This window comes from Patella vulgata, chromosome 1 (assembly GCF_932274485.2).
Source record: "Patella vulgata chromosome 1, xgPatVulg1.2, whole genome shotgun sequence".
Lineage (NCBI taxonomy): Eukaryota > Metazoa > Mollusca > Gastropoda > Patellidae > Patella > Patella vulgata.
Genome location: NC_065879.2, coordinates 2298959 through 2325131, shown reverse-complemented (window position 1 = coordinate 2325131; position 26173 = coordinate 2298959). Strand labels below are relative to the sequence as shown.

The 26173-nt window shown below is 36.5% G+C and overlaps 3 long non-coding RNA genes across 4 annotated transcripts; all 3 read left to right on the top strand.

Annotated features, from left to right (window-relative positions):
- The first annotated feature begins 3102 nt into the window (after positions 1–3102).
- On the top strand, positions 3103–5460 carry LOC126819527 (uncharacterized). Its single transcript, XR_007679646.2, has 3 exons — positions 3103–3298; positions 3953–4143; positions 5358–5460. It is a non-coding gene; the product is annotated as an uncharacterized LOC126819527 (long non-coding RNA).
- An 808-nt stretch (positions 5461–6268) lies between these two features.
- LOC126819533 (uncharacterized) lies at positions 6269–9250 on the top strand. Its single transcript, XR_007679647.1, has 3 exons — positions 6269–6426; positions 7446–7584; positions 8999–9250. It is a non-coding gene; the product is annotated as an uncharacterized LOC126819533 (long non-coding RNA).
- A 9642-nt stretch (positions 9251–18892) lies between these two features.
- LOC130010404 (uncharacterized) lies at positions 18893–26124 on the top strand. Of its 2 annotated transcripts, XR_007674745.2 has the most exons (6): positions 18893–19571; positions 21877–21937; positions 23525–23726; positions 24254–24388; positions 24672–24789; positions 26028–26124. It is a non-coding gene; the product is annotated as an uncharacterized LOC130010404 (long non-coding RNA). The 2 variants fall into 2 exon arrangements; XR_008788189.1 differs by lacking the exon at positions 18893–19571 and having other exon boundaries at positions 19594–21937.
- Positions 26125–26173: the final 49 nt, after the last annotated feature.

Below are 26173 nucleotides of genomic sequence, written 5' to 3'. Positions count from 1 at the left end.
ATATGAGATAGAGAGAGAGAGAGAGAGAGAGAGAGAGAGAGAGGAGGGGGTAACGTCCACTCGACGCTTGCGCGTAGAGGTCTTTAGCAGTGGGAGGAAACAGGAGGACCCGGAGAAAACGCACGAGGTTGGGCAGACGACCCAACTTGTTGTCACATACAACCGGGGAATCGAAACCACGCTGGTTGACTCAACGACAGCACTTATGATATAACGAGCGCGTGTTAACCATTCGGCTCCCCCCATCATCCTAGGCGAAAGCGAGCGGACGTTAAACCCTACTGACCGACTGTATGAAACAGATTGATCAACACCCTGCTCTTACACGCATGTTTTAGGGAGATACAGCAACAATCGGATTAAATGCATAGAGGATATTTGTCGTTTTAGAGTGAATAACATATTTTATTTCACCGAGAAGCAAGAAAACTTATATTTTCTCGAATGCGTAGCATGAGTGAAAATATAAACGTTTTCTTGCTTAGAGATGAAATAAAATATGTTATTCACGACAAAACGACAAATGTTCTATTTATTTTATGATTTTTCAATCATTTTAGGTAAAAACAACATGGACTAATTTGTCCGCTTCTAGCCAGTGGAATAACACTTTTATTTCACTGATAAAACGCGGTATTCCACTACTGATCATAAAATAAAAATCTATATTTCGTTTCGGTTATTTATACTTACGGTACGGTGGCCTCTACTACAGAAAGATCTGATTCATTCATTCATTCGTTTATTCATTTCAGTACCTAGCATTCCACGTTGTCAATTATATGGAATAAACCTGTTTATATCTGAAGATGAAGAAATCAACAACTCTATTTACAATTTGATCTGTTCCGATCCCGATGGTGACCATCTCTATTACTACCTTAATACAACCCAAAAAGATAAGTTGAGCAAGAAGAAATTCAAGATAGACAACGGAACACTTGTAGTTAAAAATAAATTAAATGCTGATTATGCACATAAATTTCAGGTATGTTAAATATTAACATATCACAATTTTTATGGGAAATAATAACTGGTTTTTATTCTAAATTATAACGATAAGAGGATATTTATCGAAACGTTGTATTTTTAGAATAAAACCAGTGATTGTTTCCCATAAAAATTGTGTTCTGATAATATGCTTCTCAGTCGCTAATGCCACTCAAGAGTAGCAATATTGTGTAATTACAGAGTTTATGAAATGAATCACAACGAGCTTCTTATTACTGTAATCAGTATTAACGACGATAAATAGAGAATCTCCTACCAGTCTTTTTTGATATCAAAAAATATCAACACAAGTTGATAAAGTAACAAAAACGAGGCTCTGCCGAGTTTTTTTTTACTTTATCAACGAGTGTTGATATTTTTTGATATCAAAAAAGACGAATAGGAGATTTTATTTATCACCCAATCCCTTCTTACATGCAAAAATAGATAAATATAATTCTTTGCTGTAGATTTCACTTTTACTGAACATTACGGCGTAGTGATACATCATTTTTTGACAGCAATTCAACCATTGCAAAGTCTTTTATATTAACACAGTGTTTCCATCAAGGTCAATTGAATAACAATAGTTCATTTTTAATTAAAAAAAAGTTACTTTTGATAAGAAATGAACTGTTCTTTGAAAATAAAAAAAGTAGTTCCTTTTCAACTGACCAATCAAATTCATGTAAAGCGATATCTCCTAAGGAGATATCGCAGTAGATTATGAAATATATCACACAAGCGATATCTACTGTAGAATGTATTATTGGGTGATAATATTATATATACACAACTTGTTGACGGCACACACAGCAACATACGCTACGGACAACAGAAAACAAAATTATTACAGGCTAACAGGATTCGCAATATTCTTTGATGTTTGTTTATGTTACTAAACCTCCAGTAGCCTGGGGGGAGGGCGGTGGATGGCCGAATGGTTAGCATGTGCGCGCTGTATCATAAGGCCTGTCATTGAGTCAACTGGCGGGGTTTCGATTCTCCGGTTGTACGTGACAAGGAGTAGGGTCGTCTGTTCAACCTCGTGGGTTTTCTCCGGGTCCTCCTGTTTCCTCCCACTGCTAAAGACCCCTACGCGCAAACGAATTATTGAAATAAAATTAAACCATATGTTAGTCCCGAAATGACCTAGTTTGTGTCAAGTGGACGTTAACTCCCCTCTCTCTCTTTCTCTCTCTCTCTGGGCAAAATGAATTGTTTAAAGTAGCTAAGTCTCTAACTCGGTATCATCCAAAACCTTCGACATTGAAAACACGAATTAGTTGTCAATTTTAATCAACATTGGTGTTGTGATCTTACCGGGAAAAGATGGGCTTCTGATATCCAATATTTAAGACAAAATAAACATTTTACGATTGGTACACGAATCGTGTACCATGATGCGTTTCAGCACAATTTGTAACAAACGACTCGAAGATAAAGGTTAGACATATTCCACAAGTCATGTCAAACGGTGGCCCCATATTCTTATCTGGAGAGCATGCGCAATAAATACTATCGATGTAGACTGGAATAACCAGACGTTATAGTTTGCCATTCGATTGAGACTTCTGGCGTATTTCGTCGAACATAACTCCTTTGAAATTAGAGTAAAAACGGAAACGATTGAATGTAAATCAGTTTACTTACATTCATATTGCATTATTATATACGTTGCGACCCATTTGTGTCAATTTGCAGATCCCAAATATTAGAGATTTAGCTCCTTTAATACTAGTCGTATTTCTTATTTTTCACGACATTATTTGGCTCCGTTTATGGAGGTTCCCTTTTTTTGAGGGTGAAGGTTTTAAACAACAATTTAATTTTTAATGGAAGTAATCAGACTAGCTTAAAGATAGCAAGCCAAATTGTTTTTAAATGTGTTGAAAAGGAATCACACTTTGAAGGCGGGTCATTTATAATTTTGCCCAGACTAGCTTGCAAGCAAAAGTGTTTTTAAATGTGTTGGAAAGGATTAACCCTTTGAAGGTGGGTCATTTATAATTTTTGTATTATTTAAATGTGTTGGAAGGAATTAACCCTTTGAAGGTGAGTTATTTATAATTTTTTTATATTATTTAATAGTTTTTTATAATAGTGACGGATTCCAGTCTTCATCAGTTCAGTGTAACTGTTGTAATAGCTGTTCACGTGACAGATAAAAACGAAAGACCACCAAATTTTAAAAAACTCCCAACCCACGTTAACGTCAGTGAAAATACGCCGATTGGAGAACTGGTTTTTACCTGCACATCAAAAGATCTCGATCTGACTACGACTAAAGTTCACTGGACGAACCCAGGTAAGTTGCTGTATTTGATTCTTATCCTCTCTTGTTTATCGATATGATTAAAACACGGATCCTATTTCGTTTCATTTTTTATAGTTCAAAATTTCGTTTTACTTGTCTTTACTACTCTAGGATCTGGAAGAGTTGTTATATAACCAGTCAGTGGGGTTTAACGTCCGCTCGCTTTCACCTAGGATGATATCGCAGACAAGATCGCAATCTGTTTCATAGAAGTAATACTAGCGCCCTCTTTTAACTCTGTCTAAGAAGACTGGCATTTAAGTTCACGTACAGTATAGGTCTACGTGAGACATCCCACGGCGTCGATAGCTCGTGCATTATTGAGTCAACTGGCGTGGTTTCGATTCCCCGGTTGTACGTGACAAGTAGTAGGGTCGCCTGTCCAACCTCGTGGGTTTTCTCTGGGTCATCCGGTTTCACCCACTGCTAAAGACCCCTACGCGCAAGCGAATTATTGAAATAAAATTGAACCATACTTTAGTTCCGAAATGACCTAGTCGAGTGGACATTACACCCTATTTCTCTCTCTCTATCTATATATATTACAGGTGATGTCAACCCGTTACCATGGTATTTTATGGTGTATCTAATGAATATGTTACCATGGTAACTGGAAGTTGATATATCGTATGTTGTATATTACAGGTGACGTGAACACATTACCATGGTATTTAGATAATGTATCTGGTGCTGTGTATTTAGTTTATCCAGTAGATTATGAATTACAGAAAAACTACACATTAAATATAACAGCCTGGGATCTGGATCCACGAGAACCTAAAAATACAACCAGTTATCTAATTATTGATGTAACAGATGTTAACGACAATCCACCGGTATGTCATTCCGCACACGGAGAACTATCTACTTAAAAAATAGATCTCTGTTCTAAATGGCCACCATATGCAAAATTAGTATACTGTTTTTATAAATTGACTCTACTTTCGTTTCACATCTGTCGCACACACACAAAGATTAAATAAACCCTTAACGGAATTCGTAAAATTCTCTAATATGTGGTCGATTTAGGAATTAAAATGTCGGTCAACTAGCTTAGTGTTTGTTCTCCAGTTCTCCAGCGGAGCTAATTGTAGACAAACAGCCTAAGTTTAGTATGCCGGTGTGTTACTATTTATAGTCTGAGTGTTAACCTCGTCCCATTTCTACAAAACAAAAAACACCTGACACTGCTGAACGTAATAATTTGACATTTTATCGCACTATGTGTTAATGCCATCTGTATTAGTGTGCTGTGGGTATTGTTTTAGTAGTTGGGGCCGCGTTTGTTTTGTCAAGCATAATGATTTTGACTCAATTTGATATTATTAGTGATTTGCAGTTTTACACAATCTGGTTAAATCACAGATCCTATTTCGTTTCGTTTTTATAGTTCAAAATTTCGTTTTACTTGTCTTCACAACACTAGGATCTGGAAGAGTTGTTATATAACAGGCGTTCTGGATGATGTGAAGAATTAGCCAATGAAACGGTTCGTTACGACGAGTTCTTTGCGCGCTGTGTACGGAACTGTGGATAAACCACTAGAAACGTCAACGCTGATTGATTAATCAATGCCTGACGTCATAGGATCAAAAGCCGCTCGTATGACACCTGTCGCGATCCCTCACTGGTCAGATCTTCATCTAGTAGAGGCCATCGAAAGTATAAAAAAAAAACGAGAGAGAGAGAGAGAGAGAGAGAAATGGGGTTTAACGTCCACTCGACAGAAACTAGGTCATTTCGGGACTAACATATGGTTTAATTTTATTTACATAATTCGCTTGCGCGTAGGGGTTTTTAGCAGTGAGAGGAAACCGGAGGACCCGGAGAAAACCCGCGAGGTTGGACAGGCGACCCTACTCCTTGCCACGTACAAAAAACCCCCAAAAAAACCAAACGAAATATAGATCTGTATGTTAACCAGATTGTAGTTTTACACCGACTGTAAGAGTATTACAAGATTTTTGAAACAATTACGCCGTGAATCTTTTCACCGAGGTTACCGTCTAGTTTGATCTGACACTGATGGTTTTGTTCTTATATTCCACAGCTGTGTACACCATATTATAACACGAGTATATCAGAAGATGCGATTAATGGAAGTGATGTGGTCACCATTCAATGTAACGATTCAGACTCGGGTGAAAATGGAGAAATTTATTTTAAAATGGATGGTAGGTATATTTCTCTTTTACAAGAATCTGCAATTGTATAACACTAAGATCAGACCAAATATCTATTTTGTTACCAAATCAGACTCTCGTCATATATGGTCCTGAGATCAACGATTTTCTATATATATTCTAAAAGTAGAATGATAACAATAATCAGTAGTAGATAGATAATGGTAATGATTACAGTAGACAATGATTATAACGGTGGCAGTAGATAATGAGATTCCCATTAGACACACATCAAGTACTGGTAGAGTGATTTTCCTTATTACGAAACATCAGCTGGAACTGTTTAACTTGTTTTAAAATCGGCTGGGAGTGTTTAACGTATTATAAATTAAATGGGGTTTAAAATCCTACTGTTTGCCCTGACTGGGCTATTGAAGACGGGAACTTGCTATAAGAATGAGCCCCGTCATAAGTCATACAGAGTTATAACCCTTTGCTTAACAACCTTGTTCTTGACTTTATCTCCAATCGTAGACTATGGTGAACTATACCTATTAAAGTAGTCGTGTATCATCAATTTTTCGCATATTTATCGCCCTTTTCCTCCAAACCTGCTTATCATATAAAGTAACAGAGGTTTGGACATTTGAGAAATTATGCTTGGAGTTTCTTTGAAATGGTTTCATATTTGCTGTGATGCCGAAGAAATTATATTTCAAAACACAGACGATTAAGCTTGTGGTAAGCGAATGTTTCGTTGTCTGGCAACCTATGTTTAACTCAAATATCTTTGAACTTTTAGTAAACAACACCGACCCAGTCTTAAGAACGTTTGAGATTGGAAACACAACTGGACAACTAAGTCTGAAGTCTGGATTAAATTATGATCAACACTCATCATATGACGTTAAAATCATAGCGTATGATGGCGGTAGTCCAAGTTTTAATTTTAGATCAACTATACAAGTTAATGTGACTGAGATAAATGAACCTCCGGTAACTATATTTAGACTTGCTAAATCTATTTGTTAAGGCCAGCTCAATTTTTGTCAAGGTCGTTGAGATGTAAATAAGGTTAGGGCACGTGCTTGTTGGCGAGATTGTAGGTTAGAGTTAGCATTGAGGCTAGGTCCAGGGTTAGGGTTGGGGTTGGGATTAGTGCTAGCCCTGCTTACATCACGTGACCTACGTCGACAAATTGAGCTGGCCTTATCATTTAGCATTAACCATTTAAACTTTCAAACATATTACTAACATTCAATGTTTTATGTATAGGGTGGTTGGTCGACAATGAGTCAAGTGATTTAGATTCGACGTGAAAAGTAGTAGTGTCGCTTGTCCAACCTCGTGGGTTTTCTCCGGATCCCCCGGTTTCCTCCCACTGCTAAATACAATTGAAGCATGTTAGTTAGTCCGGGAATGACCTAGTTAGTGTCGAGTGGACGTTAAACCCCATTTATCACTCTCTCTGTTTTATGTAGATCGTCGAATATGGCGCTGTAATACTATGTGGGCGATCAAGGGTTCAGTCAGGGTGCTCTGCACCGACAAGGTTCCTCCAGATCTTCCAGGCTAATATTACTTTGTATAGGGTGTCACTGACAAGATGGAACCACGCCGGAAAAATCCCCGATGAACTTTGTTGGCCAACGCAGCATGGAACATAGAACCCCCCGGTTAGCGAGCCTATGTCTTCCTCACTGAACCACCGTGGTGCCTGTTTGTGGTATAAGACGGCGGGCTTGGCAATGAAAGGTCTCTAGTCGTTCGTCTGGAGCCGAGATCTCGTGTATACAGGACTTTAAGAATTTCCTTAAAGCCCGAACTGAGACGAGTCATAGTCGCTTTCATCGTGCACCAGCGAGAAGGGGAAAACACGCTGAAATATCCCACGGAACTTTCTCTGCCGTCAACACCGAGATCTCTGAATTAGTGAGTGAACGCTTTGCTCACTGAGTCACCGTGAACCTGACAAATATACGGTCGTGTATCTAATTGTTTTGTATTTATTACAGGTATGCATACCCAATTATAATACCTGTATCAGGTATAATCCTTGTATAATAGAAGACATCTCACGACTTGGACTAGATGTGAAGATTCGTTGTATTGATTCCGATTCAGGGGAGAACAAGATATTTTATAAGATGGACGGTGGGTATATTAATTATAAACAGACCCGACCAAAAGTTTAACAGATCATTCAGTACACCTATAGAACTCATTCTAGGGACAGGAATGGAATGAAAAGAAATGGGGTTTAACGTCCTACAATTCTGTTCCGACTGCGATAATAAAGATGGTCTACAGTGTTTAATTTGTTTTGATTTTTCTAGATACCATCTCTCAAAATCTATCTATCAGCGTTTTCATCAAGAAACTTAAGATTAAGTTTTTAAAAAAAACAAACAATCTTCTTGTTCCAAGATACAATCTGGTTTACGAGATACCGATTATGGCTAATCGATTTTCAAATCACATTTACCGCACTAATTAGCTCAATCTGTTTCTCCTAGATGACGATTTACCAAATCTATAATGCAAATCTTAAAACTTGCTCGCGATATGCGATTGGATTTTTAAAATGGTGTCCTCGCATGAATGAACTGATATGCATGACATTAATAAATATTGTTTTGAATAACACGTTAATATAAACATTATGTGGACATTTTTAATAGGGACGCACAGTCTATGTGATATGTAGGAACTGTCAACGGCATTCTAAAACGAGTCCGAAGTCTGGGCACTTTGTTTCGTGTACTTGTCGTTTTCATACTCTTTAAAGACTGCCATGCCGCTTAAAATCTCAATATTAAGTTGTTACTGACAACATATGTTGGGGATGAGACATCACAATGAAGAAAAATTATTTTTGTTTTTTCATTCCTCGGCTCTTCGGCAATCTTGGGAGGCCAATCGTCACGTTTATCGAGAACCGATTTAAATACTATAAGTCGAGACCTACACGTCACATACCAATTAAAATAAGTTATCGGAAATCAAAACCGATTTGTTTGTTTTCGTAAAAACATTCTAGGATCTCGTTCAACTTACTCGCAGCTAGGAGCAACAAAATGGAATAATCTACCCGAAAACCTCAAATCATGCTTGTTACTGCCCTGTTTCAAGACACGACTAAACAATGTTTGGAGAGTCCAATAAAACATAACTTTGTTTGTGTAAGCGACAGAGTGTGGAATGTAGCACTATATGGCTAAATCTTTGTCAGGGTCGCTGAGATGTAAACAAGGATAGGGCACATAATTGTTGGCAAGATTGTAGGTTAGGGTTAGCGTAAGCATTGAGGCTAGGTCCACGGTTAGGGTTTGGATTGGAATTAGCGCTAGCCCTGTTTACATCTCTTGACATATGAGCTGGCCTTATCATTTAGCACTAACCAGCGCTATATAAATGGACATATTATTATTATCACTGTTTGGAGTCTATTACGAATGACTTCCGGTAAACAACTTCCGCCTATTTATTGATATGGAAATTTAACCACGAGACTCCATTGCACGGCTATGTTGATTATGAATTTGAATCCCCGTCTGTGTCATTTCAGATTTAAACGGGGTCGCGGAGAAAGAGGTGTTTACAGTAAATATGACCACTGGACAAGTGGGACTAAACTCTAAACTGAGATATCACCAACAAAGAACATACCAAATTAGAATCATAGTTTATGATGGTGGTATTCCAAGTCTGAGTGTTACAGTAACTATTCTGGTTGATGGTAGGTGTCCATTAAATCTGTGTAATAACCTTTAACAAATACAAGTTTCTATTTATACCCCTTTTTCACAATTCAACTAAAGACGCTATTGATAAATAATATCCGCGTAATCACGTGTTAGTAATTCTTCTAGCTAGGGTTAGGGTTAGGGTTAGCCTAAAAATCACTGAAGAAATATGATATACTTGATTTTGACGGAAATTATATAAGACTTTAGAAATTTGATAATGGAAATTCTACACTTACATACGTATTAGTTATTGTTTTAGCCTATGGCTTGGTTTAATATTCCCTGGAGAATATGTGATATAATAATATCTGATTTTGACTGGGATTATATGAAATTTGGGGATTCAAAATGAAAATATTGTCATTAAGCAAAATGTGAACATGATACCAAAGACCTTGATTATCCATTCATCTTTCTAATATTTGGCTAGGTTGATTTTCTCAAATATTTTCATTTTAAATTATATGACAATTTATTTTTATTTTATGCTTGTAATACGGGACAGTTAAGTTTCATAGCTGATAATTTTTACAATAAAATTATTCAAAGTATTCAATCTGTTTTACCTCAAATGATGACTTAGAAAAGATACATCTAAAATATTTTTTTTCATTCTGTGTTGACGTGAGTCAATTTGATTAAAACACAGATCTATATTTCGTTTCGTTTTTTATATTTTTGATGGCACCCACTACATGATCGATTGTAATGAAAGGTCGTGTCAGGGGTCATACGAGGGGCTTTTGGCCCTATGACGTCAGATATCTGATTACCCACTCAGCGTTGATGTTTCTAGTGGGATACCTACAGTTCGGCGCCAAATACTCGCCGTAATAGACAGTTTCATTGCTAATCCCTCACATCAAACAGAACGCGGGTTATATAACAACTCTTCCAGGTCCTAGTGTAGTAACGACAAGTAAAACGAAATTTTGAACTATAAAAAATGAAACGAAATAGAATCTGTGTTTTAATCGAAAGGACGTTCAATTAATTATTTTATCTTGAGTATTAGCATCTATTGATTGAACTGTGAAATTACCCAGTCTTGGGGCCCAAGGTTTTAAAGGTATGTGTGTTAGAAATACCCTAGACCCAAGGTTTTAAAGGTAGGTATGTTTAAAATAACCCAGTCCTGGACCCAATGTTTTAACTATAAGTATATGTGAAATAACCCCAGTCCATATCCCTGTTTCTCGAAATTTTAACTAAAGATAAAATCCAATTTTAGTAGATACTTCAATTTGGATTGACTAAGCACTTAAATCAATATAATATTATTCAATCAAATTACTAAAATTTGGATTTTATCTTAGTTAAAATTTCGTTAAACAGGCCCCTGGACCCAAGGTTTGAAAGATAAGTATATGTGAATGCGAGTAATATGTGATGCTGTGTATAGAATTGGTAAGGTTTTATAAGTTAGTGTGTTGTGAATATACCAATGTAATGATGCTGCTTCTAATGATGGTTTTATAAGTTAGTGTGTTGTACGTGAATATAACAATGTAATGATAATACTTCTAATGATAGTGTATGAAATAGTGTGTTGTACGCGAATATAACAATGCAATGATAATGCTTCTGATGATGGTTTATTTATAAGTTAGTGTGTTGTACGTGAATATAACAATGTAATGATAATGCTACTAATAAGTTAGTGAGTTGTACGTGTATATACCAATGTAATGATAATGCTATTAATGATGGTGTGTGTTGCGTGTGGGTATGATACTGTAATGATAATGATAGTAATGTTTTTACAGGAGGTAGTAAAATGTACGTGAGTATAACAATGTAACGATAAAGATGATGTAATCGTTGTGTATAAGTATTTGTGAGTATAATACTGTTATGATAATGGAATCATAATGTGTGAGGAGTTGTGTTATAAGTTAGTATGCTGTTTGTGAGTATAATGCTGTAATGATAATGTAATGATAACGTGTGGGGAGTTGTGTGATAAGTTAGTATGCTGTTTGTGAGTATAATGCTGTAATGATAATGTAATGATAACGTGTGGGGAGTTGTGTGATAAGTTAGTATGCTGTTTGTGAGTATAATGCTGTAATGATAATGTAATGATAACGTGTGGGGAGTTGTGTGATAAGTTAGAATGCTGGTTGTGAGTATAATACTGTAATGATAATGTGTGAAGAGGTGTGTTATATGTTAGAATGCTGTTTGTGATTAAATACTATAATGATAATGTAATGATAATGATGCTGCATAATGATGTTGTATAGGGCAGTGTGTTGTATGTGATGATGTATAATGTGCTATCGGCTATGGTATGATATAGTGTTGTTGTGTAGACCATCGTGGTGTTGCAATCTGGTATGTTGCCTAGTTGTCGCGTAATTGTGTGTTGATTGCTTGTTTGATTCATTGATTGATTAGGCTGGTCATTATTTGACGTAGAACAAATTGCAACAAAAGGTTTTTTGATTTCTATTGACTCATTATGATGTCCTAAGTAAGGAAAAGAAAGTTTACTAAAATCGGAGTCCAAATAAGGACGGGGGGGGGGGGGGAGGCGTGGCCAAATCCAAGATGGCGGCTGTCCATCAAAAATTGCAAATATCTCTAAAACTATTGGATTTAGACACGATAAATGTATTGCGGACAGATAGGAAGTCGGTATCAGCGAGTCCAAAAATTGCGACGTCACAACGGCATATCAGACGAATGCTGATGCAGAAAAGAGTGCATGCCCATTATGTTGGGTTGATAAAGAAGAACAATGTGTTACAATTACGGAGAGGGGGTGGGGACCTAAACGTATAATAACTAATGCTGCATTGCCGATAGGTGATACTATCAGTGTAGCTGCAGGAACACAGATTCATTTCAATGTTGAAGTAAATAAAATAAAACCAAGTACGAACAATCCAAACCATAAGACAGAATTCGTCGTCCGAATCATTCGGGCAGAAATTCGCCTAGTTTGTTTGCCGCTTTAAACAACTTCCAGATTGCTTAATCCCAGACTGTGTAAATATATGATATAAAAATAAAATAAAACCAAGTACGAACAATCCAAACCAGAAGACAGAATACGAAGTCCTAAAAAACGTTATAGGCAAAATAGTGTATTCAAGCAAAATAGTGTAATCAGCAAATGGAATGCTCCTCGTGTACAAAATACACGACAAACAGTGGTAACAGGTGTCCGGAAGAGTAAGCTTACCCTGCCTGGCGCCACACCCGCCATAGCTGCATCCAAACTATTAGGCGAAATGTCGGTAAAATAGCGTGATTGGCCAATGAACTATCGGTATGCAAAATGCACGCGATGAACTGTGTTAACGATGTAGTAGACATTATCAGGGAGATAGTAATAGTATACGTGTCAATTAAATATATCTAGAATAATAGCACAGAGAGACACGTTATATTTACCAATCAAATCAATATGACGGCCATAAAACTTTTTAAAGGTTTTAATAAGTTTAGTGCGCAAGTATCCTTGTAGTTGAAGTTTAGATGACAAATGCCTCGATCTACTTAAAAAATCAGAATAAAAGGAACAAGCTCTCGCGTAACGAATTAGCTAAGACACAAACACTTCATAAGCTGGTGATATTGGAATGTTACTACTAATAAATGGAAAGTTAACAATCGGAAAGTCAAAGTCATCACGTTTATCGTACAATTTAACACTCAGTTTATGGCAATTGTCAAAATCGAGACGCAGATCCAAGTAGGAAGCGTAATTGTCACTGTCAGTGGTGTTTTTAATTTCGAGCTCATCAGGATATATGAATTTTACATAATCACTAAATTTAGGATTATTTAGTGATAAAACGTCATCGATATATCGATAAGTGAAATTAAAAAGTCTGACTGATCGTTTATTAGTTTTTACGAGCGTCTGTATGTAATCGGTTTCGTACGAATAGTGAAACAGATCAGCAAGCAAAGGTGCACAGTTGGTGTCCATGGGGATGCCAACCACTTGCTGATATATTTCCCCTCCAAATTCAACAAAGATGTTATCAATTAAAAAATCCAACATATGAATTATCTTGATTGCCGTGAATTTGTTTTTGGAATCACTGTGATTCTTAACGAAATATGTGGAATTGTAATTTACAACTAAATATTGATATCTAGCAGTACCTGATTTAGACGAAAAGACACCGTGAATAATGTCTTTCAACCGGGCTTTTAATTTACTATGGGGAATTTTAGTGTACAAAGTAGAAAAGTCAAACGTTTGAATAGATGAGACTGAAGCAAGGGATCTAGATTGCAAACCATCAAGTAATTCTTTGGAATTTTTCAATATCCACATTTGATTTATACCACTACGAGATTATATTTTGTCACAGTATTTTTGAATACCCTCTTTAACAGCCCTTAGTATAGATGTCAATATAAAATGAGGTTATACATCCTATTGTTCTGCTCCGATTTGGCTCGCTTAGTGTGCTATGAGGGAAAATTTGCCCTGCATTGGCACAACAGCCTACTCATACATCGAATTTCATCCGCCAAGAGGTCTTTTACTGGAGAGGTAGTGCATCAAAAGGTGAATGGGTGGGGCTGATCAATTTTGACATTTGGCCCAAAAATCATCAGAAAGATGTACCCGACATGTGTTACAAAAGCAACTTTCGCGGTAATGTGAACAGCACCCCCTGGTGAATACCAGGGAGTCCAAAAAGGTGGAAATCGGTCGACCCCATCCATGCAACATTCAATGCACTTCCACAGTCCAAGCACAAAATGGGTGTCAAACATTAAGTCGCTGGGCTCCTTAATGGCGCTTTTTTTTTTATCTATTTGGCCACTACATCGTCGCTCTCATTCGGCTTCATCCTTAAAATTGATTATATCGTCTTTATACTAGTTATGTTAGGCCACATTTTGAAGAAATTCTAATATTTGTCCCCATACATTTTCTTGTTATTTATCTCAGACGTCGGTTTGAAGGTTGGGTTTTATAAGAATACGACTCGCTAAATCCAAAGAGCTTGGGCATCCCCCCTCCCCCAAAAGTGACGGCAAATTTGATTACCATATTGGTGTTTTGTTCAGTCATGGCACATTTTGCGTTTCAGATGTTAATTTTGCGTACCCCGTAAACCTACTATTTGACGTATTGTGCCACCACATTGCTAACATCGAAATTTCCCGTCATATGTGGCCATATTTTGAATAAAGTCGTCATATTGGAATACTAATTTGTATTGGCATCATCCGGATTCTGAATCGGCACATATTAAAGATATGTAATCCATCAAAACACATTAGATGGACTTTATTTCATGACCCGCGACAACGACATCCAGGCCCTGGGACAAGCAACTCGACGAAACGTTTTGAAAGACACATAGTCTCTAGCGTCACTTGGCGTATATCTGGGGTAACTGGGGGTCACTTTGCTAAAGCACATTGGTTGGAAAAAGGTCCGCAATTGCCAAAAATATCGAAAAACTTCCAGATCTTTAGCGGCTAATAAAACGAAGTGCTTTGTGGAGTATATATTGGTGTTTCTAGCTTCTGCACATCTAACTTGCGGCAACCTTAGCAATTCATCAAAAACGCCATAAATTCATGATTAAACGGGGACACCAAATTACGCAAGAACCTAAACAAGTTTTGGGAGCCCTGAAACTACTATACTCTTGTTCAACCAATCCCTAAAATGGGAGGGGAAAGATGGGATGTTAAAACGTGTTGCAAATTTCTGCGGTACCTGATTACTTCACTGTATAAAAAGTGTGTAACGTTACTCTTTATCAAGTGAAATCTTAATCCATATTTGGTGTAACTGGTGCTTTACACTAAGAATGAATGGCTTTAGACGATTTGAAGTGCAAATTTACTCCAATGGAGTGTAAACCCTTAGTTACACTTATTTTGTGTAAAATATACACGATAAATTTTGTAAGTTTACACTTACAAAAGTGAATCAGCTGTTCGCCCTTGGTCGGTGTTAAATATACTGAAAATAAGTGTAATAAAACATAATTTTGGGTGTAATTTATTTCTCGAGAAGGGGTGAGTAACTAGAAACAAAAAAAGCAGTAAATAGTGTAGGATGTCACTGAACGTGGTGTATTCTTGTACACTTTTTGTAGTGAAACATTACGCTTATAATTTTAGCACGATAGAACGTGTAACATTTATATATTGATAACTAAATTTATTGTGCTAATTTACGCCAATCGTAGTGTATTCACATTCCGCTTGCTAGAGTGTAATATTACACTGAGATCGGTGAATATTTATCCTTCTATTCGTGTCTGTTTTTAACACTATTTCGAGTGTACCATATACCAAACGAAAGTGTTTAAGATTCATATTTATATTTACAGGGTTAATTTACACCAATGGTAGTGTATTCATATTATTATCTCCCTTTACTTAAATAGCTGAATTTGAATATATAGCATGCAATTATAATTAATATGCATATCCTGCAACGTACTTGACATAACTAGATTAAACTTCTGTATGTTAACTTTATCATAAATTACATTGTGTCAATCTGTTAAATAATGTTGCATTTATATCGTTGACAATCTCCGATTCATTGCCATCTTGTCGAGACGGCCAGGCGAACGTGTTACCCAGCACTAGTACCCTGGGTCACTTGTTCCCACTGGGATATCAGTTTCCAAGGTCGTAGCGAAGCTTTAGTATTTACACCAATAGTTCTTGATAAATGCTCCTAGAACCCACCACAGATACTTTTGGGGTGATTTTACCCGTAACTGAGAGTTTAGCAGTAATTCTAGTGGTGTGTGGGTACCCTTAAGGACGTAAAAGTTTACACCGAACTGAGGGCTTAGCAGTCGCTCCAGTAGTGTAAGGTTATCCTTCATATTTTACATGTTTACACTGAACCAAGACTGTAACAGTCGCTCCCGTGGTGTAAGGTTACCCTTAATCTTGTACATGTTTACACCGTGCTGCGAGTTTAGTAGTCGTTATAGTAGTATAAGGTTACCCTATATGTTGTACATGTTTACATCGAGCTGAGAGCTTAGTAATCGTTATAGTGCAAAGTTACACCTAATGCTATATATTGTTGCACTGAAGATGCACCCTAAAAGGTGTACATAACTACCACTCCAGTGTAGTTATGTTGGTGTAAACTTACACCAAGCTCTCAGTTACACTTCAGTTACACATTTTGTGGAGGCAGCAGGAGTTCACACTAAATTGGTGTAATCTCTGTAATTATTTTTTACAGTGTTTAATCATCAGTAGAAATACGTTATATAAAATAATAATTCGTATATTATTTTACAGCTACAATAACCAAAGAAAAGTATGTTTCCGATTAATTAAAAAAGCATTTAAATTGTCATTTCATGCAGAAAGATATGGTGTTAAATAGTGTATGCTTTAAATTATTCTATAAATTAACAATTGGTATATTGATCGAGTATTTTGCAGCGACAAGCACCTTTCCGTTTAATAGAAAATGCCAATAAACAATTTATTGTTAATTTGTCGGGTAAGTGCTACAGGTGGTAGATAATATGTTGTTTAAATGCATATTTTCATAAACTTATTATGCAGATAGATGTTAATATGGAAGGTCCACATGGATATAAAATAATATTTTGTGTGAAATAGCGTCCTGAATACAATACAACATAGGCGGCTTATGAAATTTTACAATCTAGTAGTTTATTCATCCCTTGATTCTGAGAAATAAAAAACATTTTGCCATCAAAGCTGGTTTGAATACTGTTTGATGCAAAGTGAACGTACCCTTTACTGCGGGCCCAGTTTGCGATATTTTAGTTTGTTTACGGTAATAACATGTCTTACAATGCTTCTATTATAATGGTAACAATTATTATCGTGATACTTATAAATAATAAATATATATAGGTTTTATTGACGCTAGGTATATGTTTGCTAATTTCATTTTGAATTCGTGTGGGAGATTCCGCTCGATGTATTTCTTCACAGTCAGAAGATACTACATCTTGTGGAAACTATGTATTGTGACATCACATCTTGCGGTAACTATGCTTGACATCATGAATTAGTATGCACAGATAGTTCTTTATATAAAAAGACAGAACTTCTTTTTTGAGTGTTATTAAAGTATTCTTACTGTTGTAGCATTGTAAATGTGCTAATTTTCTTAAATTTTTTAAAAACTTTTCCACGTTTTCGCTTTAAAATGTGGTATGTGTTTTCTTGAAAATTAATAAAAAAAAATTACCAAAAATATGTTCTTCAAATCCGTTCAAATAAACAGCTTCATTCTGGCCTTTATTTCATAGCAATTGACGGAAAACTAGAGCGGGTAGGATAAAACTGATATAATGTCGGCGGCCATATTTGATGACGTCATTGTGGAATAACCTACCAAATGGTGAGTGTCCACCCAAGTTCAAAATACTTACTTCGGCACCCACTAAACATTTCTACAAAAAAATTCTCCCTACTCAAACTTTCCTACAGAACCATAGCCAGGTGCTGGATTAGATACCCTGACGTTGACGATAGCATCAAACGGAACGAGAACGGGTCAGGGCTCCACGGCACTAAGGCCTTGGTAGGTGACTTATAGTTTTAAATTTACCAATTTTTCCAAAAAAGGTAACCTGACAGAATCCTTTCTAATCTTACCAATGGAACTAGATACCCACATTCAGCAAAGTTACCTGTTTTCTTCTGCTTTACGATCAAGTAACAGTGTATTTTTTAATTACTTTATACCAACAAATGTTTTTTTAAAACATTACCATTGCGCGGTGTCCCAGTTGCCCCCCCCCCCCGTCTTACGGGCCCTGCTGTATTTCCATCGCACGGCTTAACCTGGTGTTTGACTACCGGAGTAGTACCATTAGCCATGCTCATCAGGAAAAATACATCCCAACAGACTTTCAGCTAAAACGTAAAAAATCGGGTAGACCAGTTTTCATCTTTTTGAACTCTGTGGTATTGACTTCCTGTCTGTCCACATGAACGGGACCCCAAAACGTAACTTTTTAAGTGTAGCTTTTAGGAACACTACCGGGGGCGCTTTTCGCATTACAGCCCAAATTGTTTTTTTGTAACACATCTCGAGTACACCTATGTCAAAATATGAATCCTTATGATGATTTTGGGGATTAACCTACTTCTGAGTGGCCCAAATGTGAAAATTGGCCAGCTCCACCCATTCAACCTTTAATGCACTTCTCCAGTAAAAGAACCCTTTGCAGTTGGAATACGATATAAGAGTGCTTTTGCGCCACTGCAGGGCAAAATTCCCATCATAGCATACTGATGAAGCCCAGTTGGAGCAGAACCGTAGGACGTATGTATCACCCCATTTCATTTCATTTCTTTTTATTGACGTAGGCTATTTTTATCAACAATTGAAATGAATCTGTGTTCCTACGGCTACCGTAATAGTATCACCTAACGACAATGCAGCAATATTTATATACTTTTAGCTTCCTTCTACGTTATTGTAACACATTGTTCTTGTTTATCAACCCATAAATGGGCAAATCCTCTTCTCTGAATCAGCATTCGTTTCTACTGCTAACATGCATAAATGGATTAATTTTGGAAGAAATGCGACGTCTGATATGCCGTTGTGACGTCACAGTAACGTCATGACGTCGTAGAGACATAACGTCGCCTTTTTTAATTCGATGGTACCGACTTCCTATCTGTCCGCAATACATTTATGGTATCTAAATCCAATAGTTTTAGAGATATTTGCAATTTTTGATCAACAGCCGCCATCTTGGATTTCGCCACGCCCCCTGTCCTTATTTGGACTCCGATTTTGGTAAACTTTCTTTTCCTTAATTAGGACATTATAATGGGTCAATAGAAAACAAAAAACCTTTTGTTGCAATTTGTTCTACGTACGACATCATTTAGCCGTCGTTTGACCCGCCTTGATTGGTACTACAAATATTGCTGGTATATATGATTATAACGGTAATTCGAATGGTACTGGTAATGTTAATGTGATAGCAAGGACAGTACTAAAGGTAATGAACTGGTGATGGTACTGCTAATGGTACTGGTACTGATAACGGTAATGGTAATAGGAACGATAATGGCAGAACTAAAGGTACTGCTAATGGTACTGGTACTGATAATGAAAATGATACCGATAATGGTACTGCTAATGGATAATGAAACTGGTACTGGTACTGCTAATAGTAATTGTTCTGGTAAAGGTACTGATAATAATAACGGTATTGGAAAGGATAATGGCGCTACTAATGTTACTGATACTGGTACTGATAATGGTAATGGAACGGATAATGTTACTACAAATGGTACTGGTAGTGGTACTGGTAATGGTACTGATACTGGTACTGATAATGGTACTGGAAAGGATAATGTTACTACAAATGGTTCTGGTACTGCCAATGGTATTGATAATGATACCGCTACAGGATAGTGGTAGGGATACTGGTAGTGCTATTAGCACTGACAATGGTACTCATAATGGTCTAGTCTTTCGGATGATACGATAATCCGAGGTATCGTGTACACATTGGCGTACATGTAAAAGATCTCTTGATAGTTGGAATTCGATATAAGAGTAGGCCGCAGTGCCGCTGTCCGGGCACAATTTCCCTCATAGCACACTATATGGCGCATGCCCGTCTTCATTAGCCCAGTTCGAAGCAGAACAGTAGAAGGTTAAACCCCATTTCATTTCATTTCTAGAGTGTCTGGGTAACATTTCAAACAGACATATTTTTATAACAAGAACAACCAGCCCATTATCTGAATATATTTGTTATACCTTACATAGTTAGGGAGGTTGGATGGCCGAATGATTAGCACGCGCGCGCTGTATCATACGGTCTGTCATTAAGTCAACTGGCGGGGTTTCGACTCCCCGGTTGTACGTGACAAGGAGTAGGGTCGCCTGTCCAACCTCGTGGGTTTTCTCCGGGTCCTCCGGTTTCCTCCCACTGCTAAAGACCCCTACGCGCAAGCGAATGATTGAAACAAAATTGAACCATGTGTTAGTCCCGAAATGACCTAGCTTGTGTCGAGTGGACTTTAAACCCCATTTCTCTCTCTCTAATGTAGGCTACATGTACATGTAAATTTGGACAAAAAAACAAAAAGGAAATGGGGTTGAACATCCTACTTTTCTGTACCAACCTGGCTAATTAAAATGGTCATCCACGGTCGCCATGCAATGTTCTATCGGATAAATTGTGCTCCGACAGAACAATACATTATTTATTGATTAGTTTTACAATGAAAAACTGTGATTTTAAAGATTATTTTAAGAAACTCGTAACTTGACTAAATTATCGAGGAAATTATAAGTTTCTCAGCATGTCAATTAATTTACAGTCATATACATGTACATGTACATGTATGTAATTGTGATTTGCAAGCAAGAAAGGTGTTAACTAGATTGGACGTTAAACCCCAGTTCATTTCATTTTATTTTAGTTGCTGGGATAGTTAGATTTTGCTTATTTTCTCTCCCTTACACGGTTATTGGATATTTAAATTAGACAAATAATAAAGAAGTTTGGGGCTAAAATATGGCTGATTAAAATTGTTGCCGTTACTGACAGGTTTATAATCGTCATGAATGTAAAGGAAATGAAATGAAATGAAACGGGGTTTATCGTCCTACCGTCTGCTCCGACTGGGCTAATGGAGACGGGTGAAAGTAAACGCAATCTTATCTAACCATATACACCGCATCCGTCACCCGTTCGTAGATGAGTATACAGTCGTACAGTTTGTTAACTAAACAAACATCCTTGTTAATAAATGTCAACTCACTAAAATGATCAGTGATATCGGATGTTCCAGTAACTCAGCACACCTTACCTCGTGTACTACAGTCATCACTAATTATAGTTATGCTTAGTACAGCTAAGGTTTGGACCTTGACTGCAGAAACCGAAGCTTGTCAGGTTTGCCCTACTCAACAAAATAACATTTACTCCAAAACCTTATCACAAAGGGCTGAGATTGATGATCGAATGGTTTAACGATTGTCCACTGGGTATAAGGTCTTTCAGTGAGTCAAGTGGCGTGGTTTCGATTTCCCGTTTGTACGTGACAAGGTGTAGAGCCGTCTGTCCAATCTTATTGGTTTTCTCCGGGTCCTCGGCTTTCCTTTCACTGCTAAAGATCCCTACGCGCAAGTGAGTTAATGAAATAAAACTTAAACAGGTGTTAGTCTCAAAATGAAACAATTGTGTCGAGTGGACGCTAAACCCCATTTCACAAAGCATTAGAGAGCTGCACAGTACTCCTGTTAAAGAGTCTTTCTCACAGAATCAACCAGTTTTGATAAATTTGGTATCGGTGAAATTCACATAAACTAAAATTATTAAATTAATTTTAAATTCTACTCTGATTTACAGTTAGTTAGATTACATAATAATTATCATATTACTTGAAAATAAAAGTTAATCATGCAAATATCAAATCATGCTTATTTACAATAAAAGTGTTTTAACGTTAAACGGACCGAGGTTTTATAGTTATTGGTGTTTTATATATTGGAATCTAGATAATAAAGCATAAAAATTAATAGGTTAGAATTGTAATATTAATGATATATTGAATACATTAACAGCTATTTTATTGAAAATATATTAAATTTGTCGAAATTATTAAAAAATATTAAACAGTTTTATTGTGTTTTGAACAAAGGTTCAGATTTGATGATGCAATGAAACTTGCCTATATAAACTGTTTGTGAATTTGAATAATTCAGAATCCTGAGAGAAGTTTGAATAGAAAACAAGTCTATCAACAGATTGATCAATATGGAAAGTGTAAGTATCATTAGTTGTAATTCATTATTTTGATGGGTTTGATTGTTGACTGCTTTAGATTATTGTAGGTGTTGATGGTGTTACATTGCTGTGATTGTTGACTGCTTTAGATTATTGTAGGTGTGATTGTTTTAGATTGTTGTAGATGTTGTTTTTGATTGAGTTAGATTGTTGTTGTCTATATATTGAAAGAACTAAATTTGTCTAATGCAGTTCTTTTGTTTGTCCTCAAATCTTACATAAATCAGTAATTAAACACTTTATCACTCTCTAGGACATCGGATAGTTTTGATATTTTACGTTTTTATACACGATTGCCAGTTAATAATGTAGTTAAAAATAAATAATCGCAACTTTGTTTATTATCGTAACAGCAGTTGTAATGACAATCTAAAATGTTCTTCAGACGGTCATAACTCCCCTCCGAATGAAGTAACGTGACCGACATTTTCAACAAATTCCCTTTTCATTATCTATATAATAATTATTATAGGGATCAGTGCCAGCTCTTGGGGGGGGGGCGGCGAATGGTTAGCACGTGCGCGCTGCGCGCTGTATCATAAGGCCTGTCATTGAATCAGCTGGCGTGGTTTCGAATCCCCGGTTGTACGTGACAAGGAGTAGGGTGGCCTGTCCAACCTCGTGGGTTTTCTCCGGGTCCTCCGGTTTCCTCCCACTGCTAAAGACCCCTAAGCGCAAGCGAATTATTGAAATAAAATTGAATCATGTGTTAGTCCCGAAATGACCTAGTTTGTGTCGAGTGGGCGTTAAAACCCATCTCTCTCTCTCTCTCTCTCTCTCTCTCTGCCAGATCTTTATCTAAATCTTACATAATGAATCTTTATAACTTTTCTCGATGACATATATATATGTAATAAGTTTTAGCAATCGTATTCAGCTAATTGATATTCGCGAAGATCATGTTTACTCAAATCAAATTATTTTTCACAAGATACCGTTTATACGACATTTGTAGTAATCTTACTTCTGTATCATCTCATGTGAAATATAAAACTATTACACAACTTGATATATTACCTTTCGATTGACTGGTTGATGAGATTGACTGTGTAGAAATATTTGTTTAGTACGAACTCGCTTCTCACCCCCTTTCATGGTTTCTAAATGATTATCTCGGATTGTATATGAGTGTGTGTGTGTGTGTGGGGGGGGGGGCGAATGATTAGTACGTGCGCGCTGTATCATAAAGTCTGTCATTGAGTCAACTGGCGTGGTATCGATTCCCCGGTTGTACGTGACAAGGAGTAGGGTCGCCTGTCCAACCTCGTGGGTTTTCTCCGGGTCCTCCGGTTTCCTCCCACTGCTAAAGACCCCTAAGCGCAAGCGAATTATTGAAATAAAATTAAAACCATGTTATTCCCGAAATGACCTAGTTTGTGTTGAGTTGAGTGGACGTTGTTAGCACATGTGTGCTTTGTATTTGTAGATAACTATATTGTTATTAGATAACACGTGTGTATTTTGTATCTGTAGGTAAAGATGTTGTTGTTAGATAACACTGTGTATTTTGTATCTGTTGGTAAAGATATTGTTGTTAGATAACACGTGTGTATTTTGTATTTGTAGGTAAAGATATTGTTTGTGCTGTGTTTAATATTAGAATGCTGCAACTGCTGGGTAAATAAGTTTGACGAGCCAGTATGGTATGAATGTCCAGTCGGGGAACAGCTTTTTTCAATATCCAGTGAACATGTTAACGCTTACGAGGACAGACAATGGGACTTCTCGTGCGCCAATTTGGCCCCATTGGGCTTATGTTCTTGGCATAGTAAGTCCTCTTCTTCAATTCCACAGCCTTCTATTTTAGATAAATCAAGGGGAGCCATGGTGGCTAAGTGGTAAAGGCGCTGACTCGCTAGCTTGGAGGTCGTGTGATCGATTCCTGCAGTGGCTGAGCAAGTTCTTCCGGATTTTCCGACGTGGTTTCCCCTTGTCAGTGGTGCCTGACAAGGACAGCTGTCTAGTTGTGTCGAGTGGACGTTAAACCCTATTTCTCTCTCTCTCTCCCTCCCCTCTCTCACTCTCTCTCTCTCTCTCTCTCTCTCTGTCTCTCTATTGTTATCAGACTGTACACTAATAATACAAGCCATTGATCCCGTGTCTGTAGTCACAGTTACCTCCCTTGTTGGCATGGGCAATTTTATAAAGAATTGACATCTAACACCATCGTGTTGATGTTTGCAGTTATATCTGAGAACCTTGATTATCAAACGTTAAGTATTTCTACACTGAAATCAGATAGACATGATAATCGAAAATTACATTTTCTAAAGTTATATAATATTGTTATTTCAGATAATATTAATGAGTATGACGAAGTAATGGATTTTAAATGTCCAGACGCGGGTGCAATAACCGGTATCAAAAGTGCCCATGACGACCAGAGAGAGGATAGGATTTACCACATCGAATGCTGTGCAATGTCCGCAAGTACGTATTTCCATCAGTAGATAATAGGATTATCTAACTCAGTAAGACGAAATTACTGAACACAACTGCATCAACATTTGTTTATATGCTTTAGATCAGTGACAGCTAACAGTTTTGTATTTATCTAGATATTATTTTCGAAAATCGAATAATAATTAATAGTGGGTCGTGAGGATAATTTTACCAAAAACAATCCTTGATGTGTTCGACAATTGTTGAATAAACCACATAATGATGACATATTGTATTGGTACTTTAACCGTTTATACTATTTGTATTTCAGCTCCTAATGTATGCAAATTGACAGATTATGTAAACGAATTTGATGGCCTCCTTGAATATAGAATTCCAGCTAATAAATACATAAATGGGATATACAGTGTGCACCAAAATCAACAAGAGTAAGTACTACTACCACTAGTAAGCTGATACCATTGATTAAATCATATAAATGTTCAGTATTTTAAACTAATGTTTAGTATGTATAGAAAGTGGTTAGAAATTATACAATTGTCATTAATTAGCAGGTGTTAACAAGATGTAAAATATGTCACTACTGATGTAAAAGCGTGACTGTTTATAACACCCATCACTATTGAATACACAAACCTGGACAATAGTGGTGTTTATCAGTCAATAGTCACCGTTTTTACATCTTAGTGACAAAACACTGAACCACTACTGCCTGATTACTAACACTATGTATAAACATACATATTTATTAAGAAATAGTAAATATGGGATACAACAAAAATTATAAATTCTTACAAACAACCCGCAAATTTACGACGAATACTTACTTCGTCAAAATTTGATTCTGAAGTCACAGAAACGAGTGTCACAAAGTGTGGGGACAATAGAAGTAAAACTTGTGACAACATTATTGAAGGGAAAACAGTAAAAATTAACGGAAATGTACATTTTAAAGTTAAACAATCTATGACATGTAAAAGTAAAAATGTTATATATTTGATAATATGTCCAGGTTGTAATAAAGAGTATATAGGCAAAACCGAATCACAACTGAACATAAGGATGAACCTACACAGATCCCACATTGCTAATCCCAAAAATAGAATGATTTCACTAAGTGAACACTTGGATACATGTGGTAAGGGAAAATTTAGGGTATTCCCCTGATATAAACTCAACTGGTCGGATAATAATTTGCTAGAAAATAAAGAACGGCATTTTATTAACAAGTATCACCCTAAATTAAATGCTGCATAATTTTATATTGGAATTTGATATTGTAAAATATTTATATTTGGTATTATTATTGTCATGTACATATATGTATTAATAACGCCATGACGTCATGTAATTGTATACTATCTCATTATTAAATGCCTGATGATCCCCGTAGTGGGTGAAAGCGCTAGCTAAGATGAAATTAGTTTTTCCTTTCTAAAAAACCTCATTTTTTTATATATATATATATATATATATATATATATATATGGTACTGATACTATGTTCATACCTTATATATGGTACTGATACAATGTTTATTTATCTTATATTATATGGTATTGGGATTATGTACTGAGAATACTAGGTGGACCATGCCCTTTAATACCAAGTGGACCACCTTCTTTAAATACCATTGATAATGATCGTGTTTTCTCTTTGTTTTCAGAGATCGACGTTTTAAATTCAACGAATGCGATCTCCCGAAATGATGATTTACACGTGCAGTCCCTCTTTAAGAGATTGATAAATAAAGATGCATTTTAGATTTGTTGTTGTTTTATTTGTTATCGTGTTTCAGTACAGAGGTAGTAG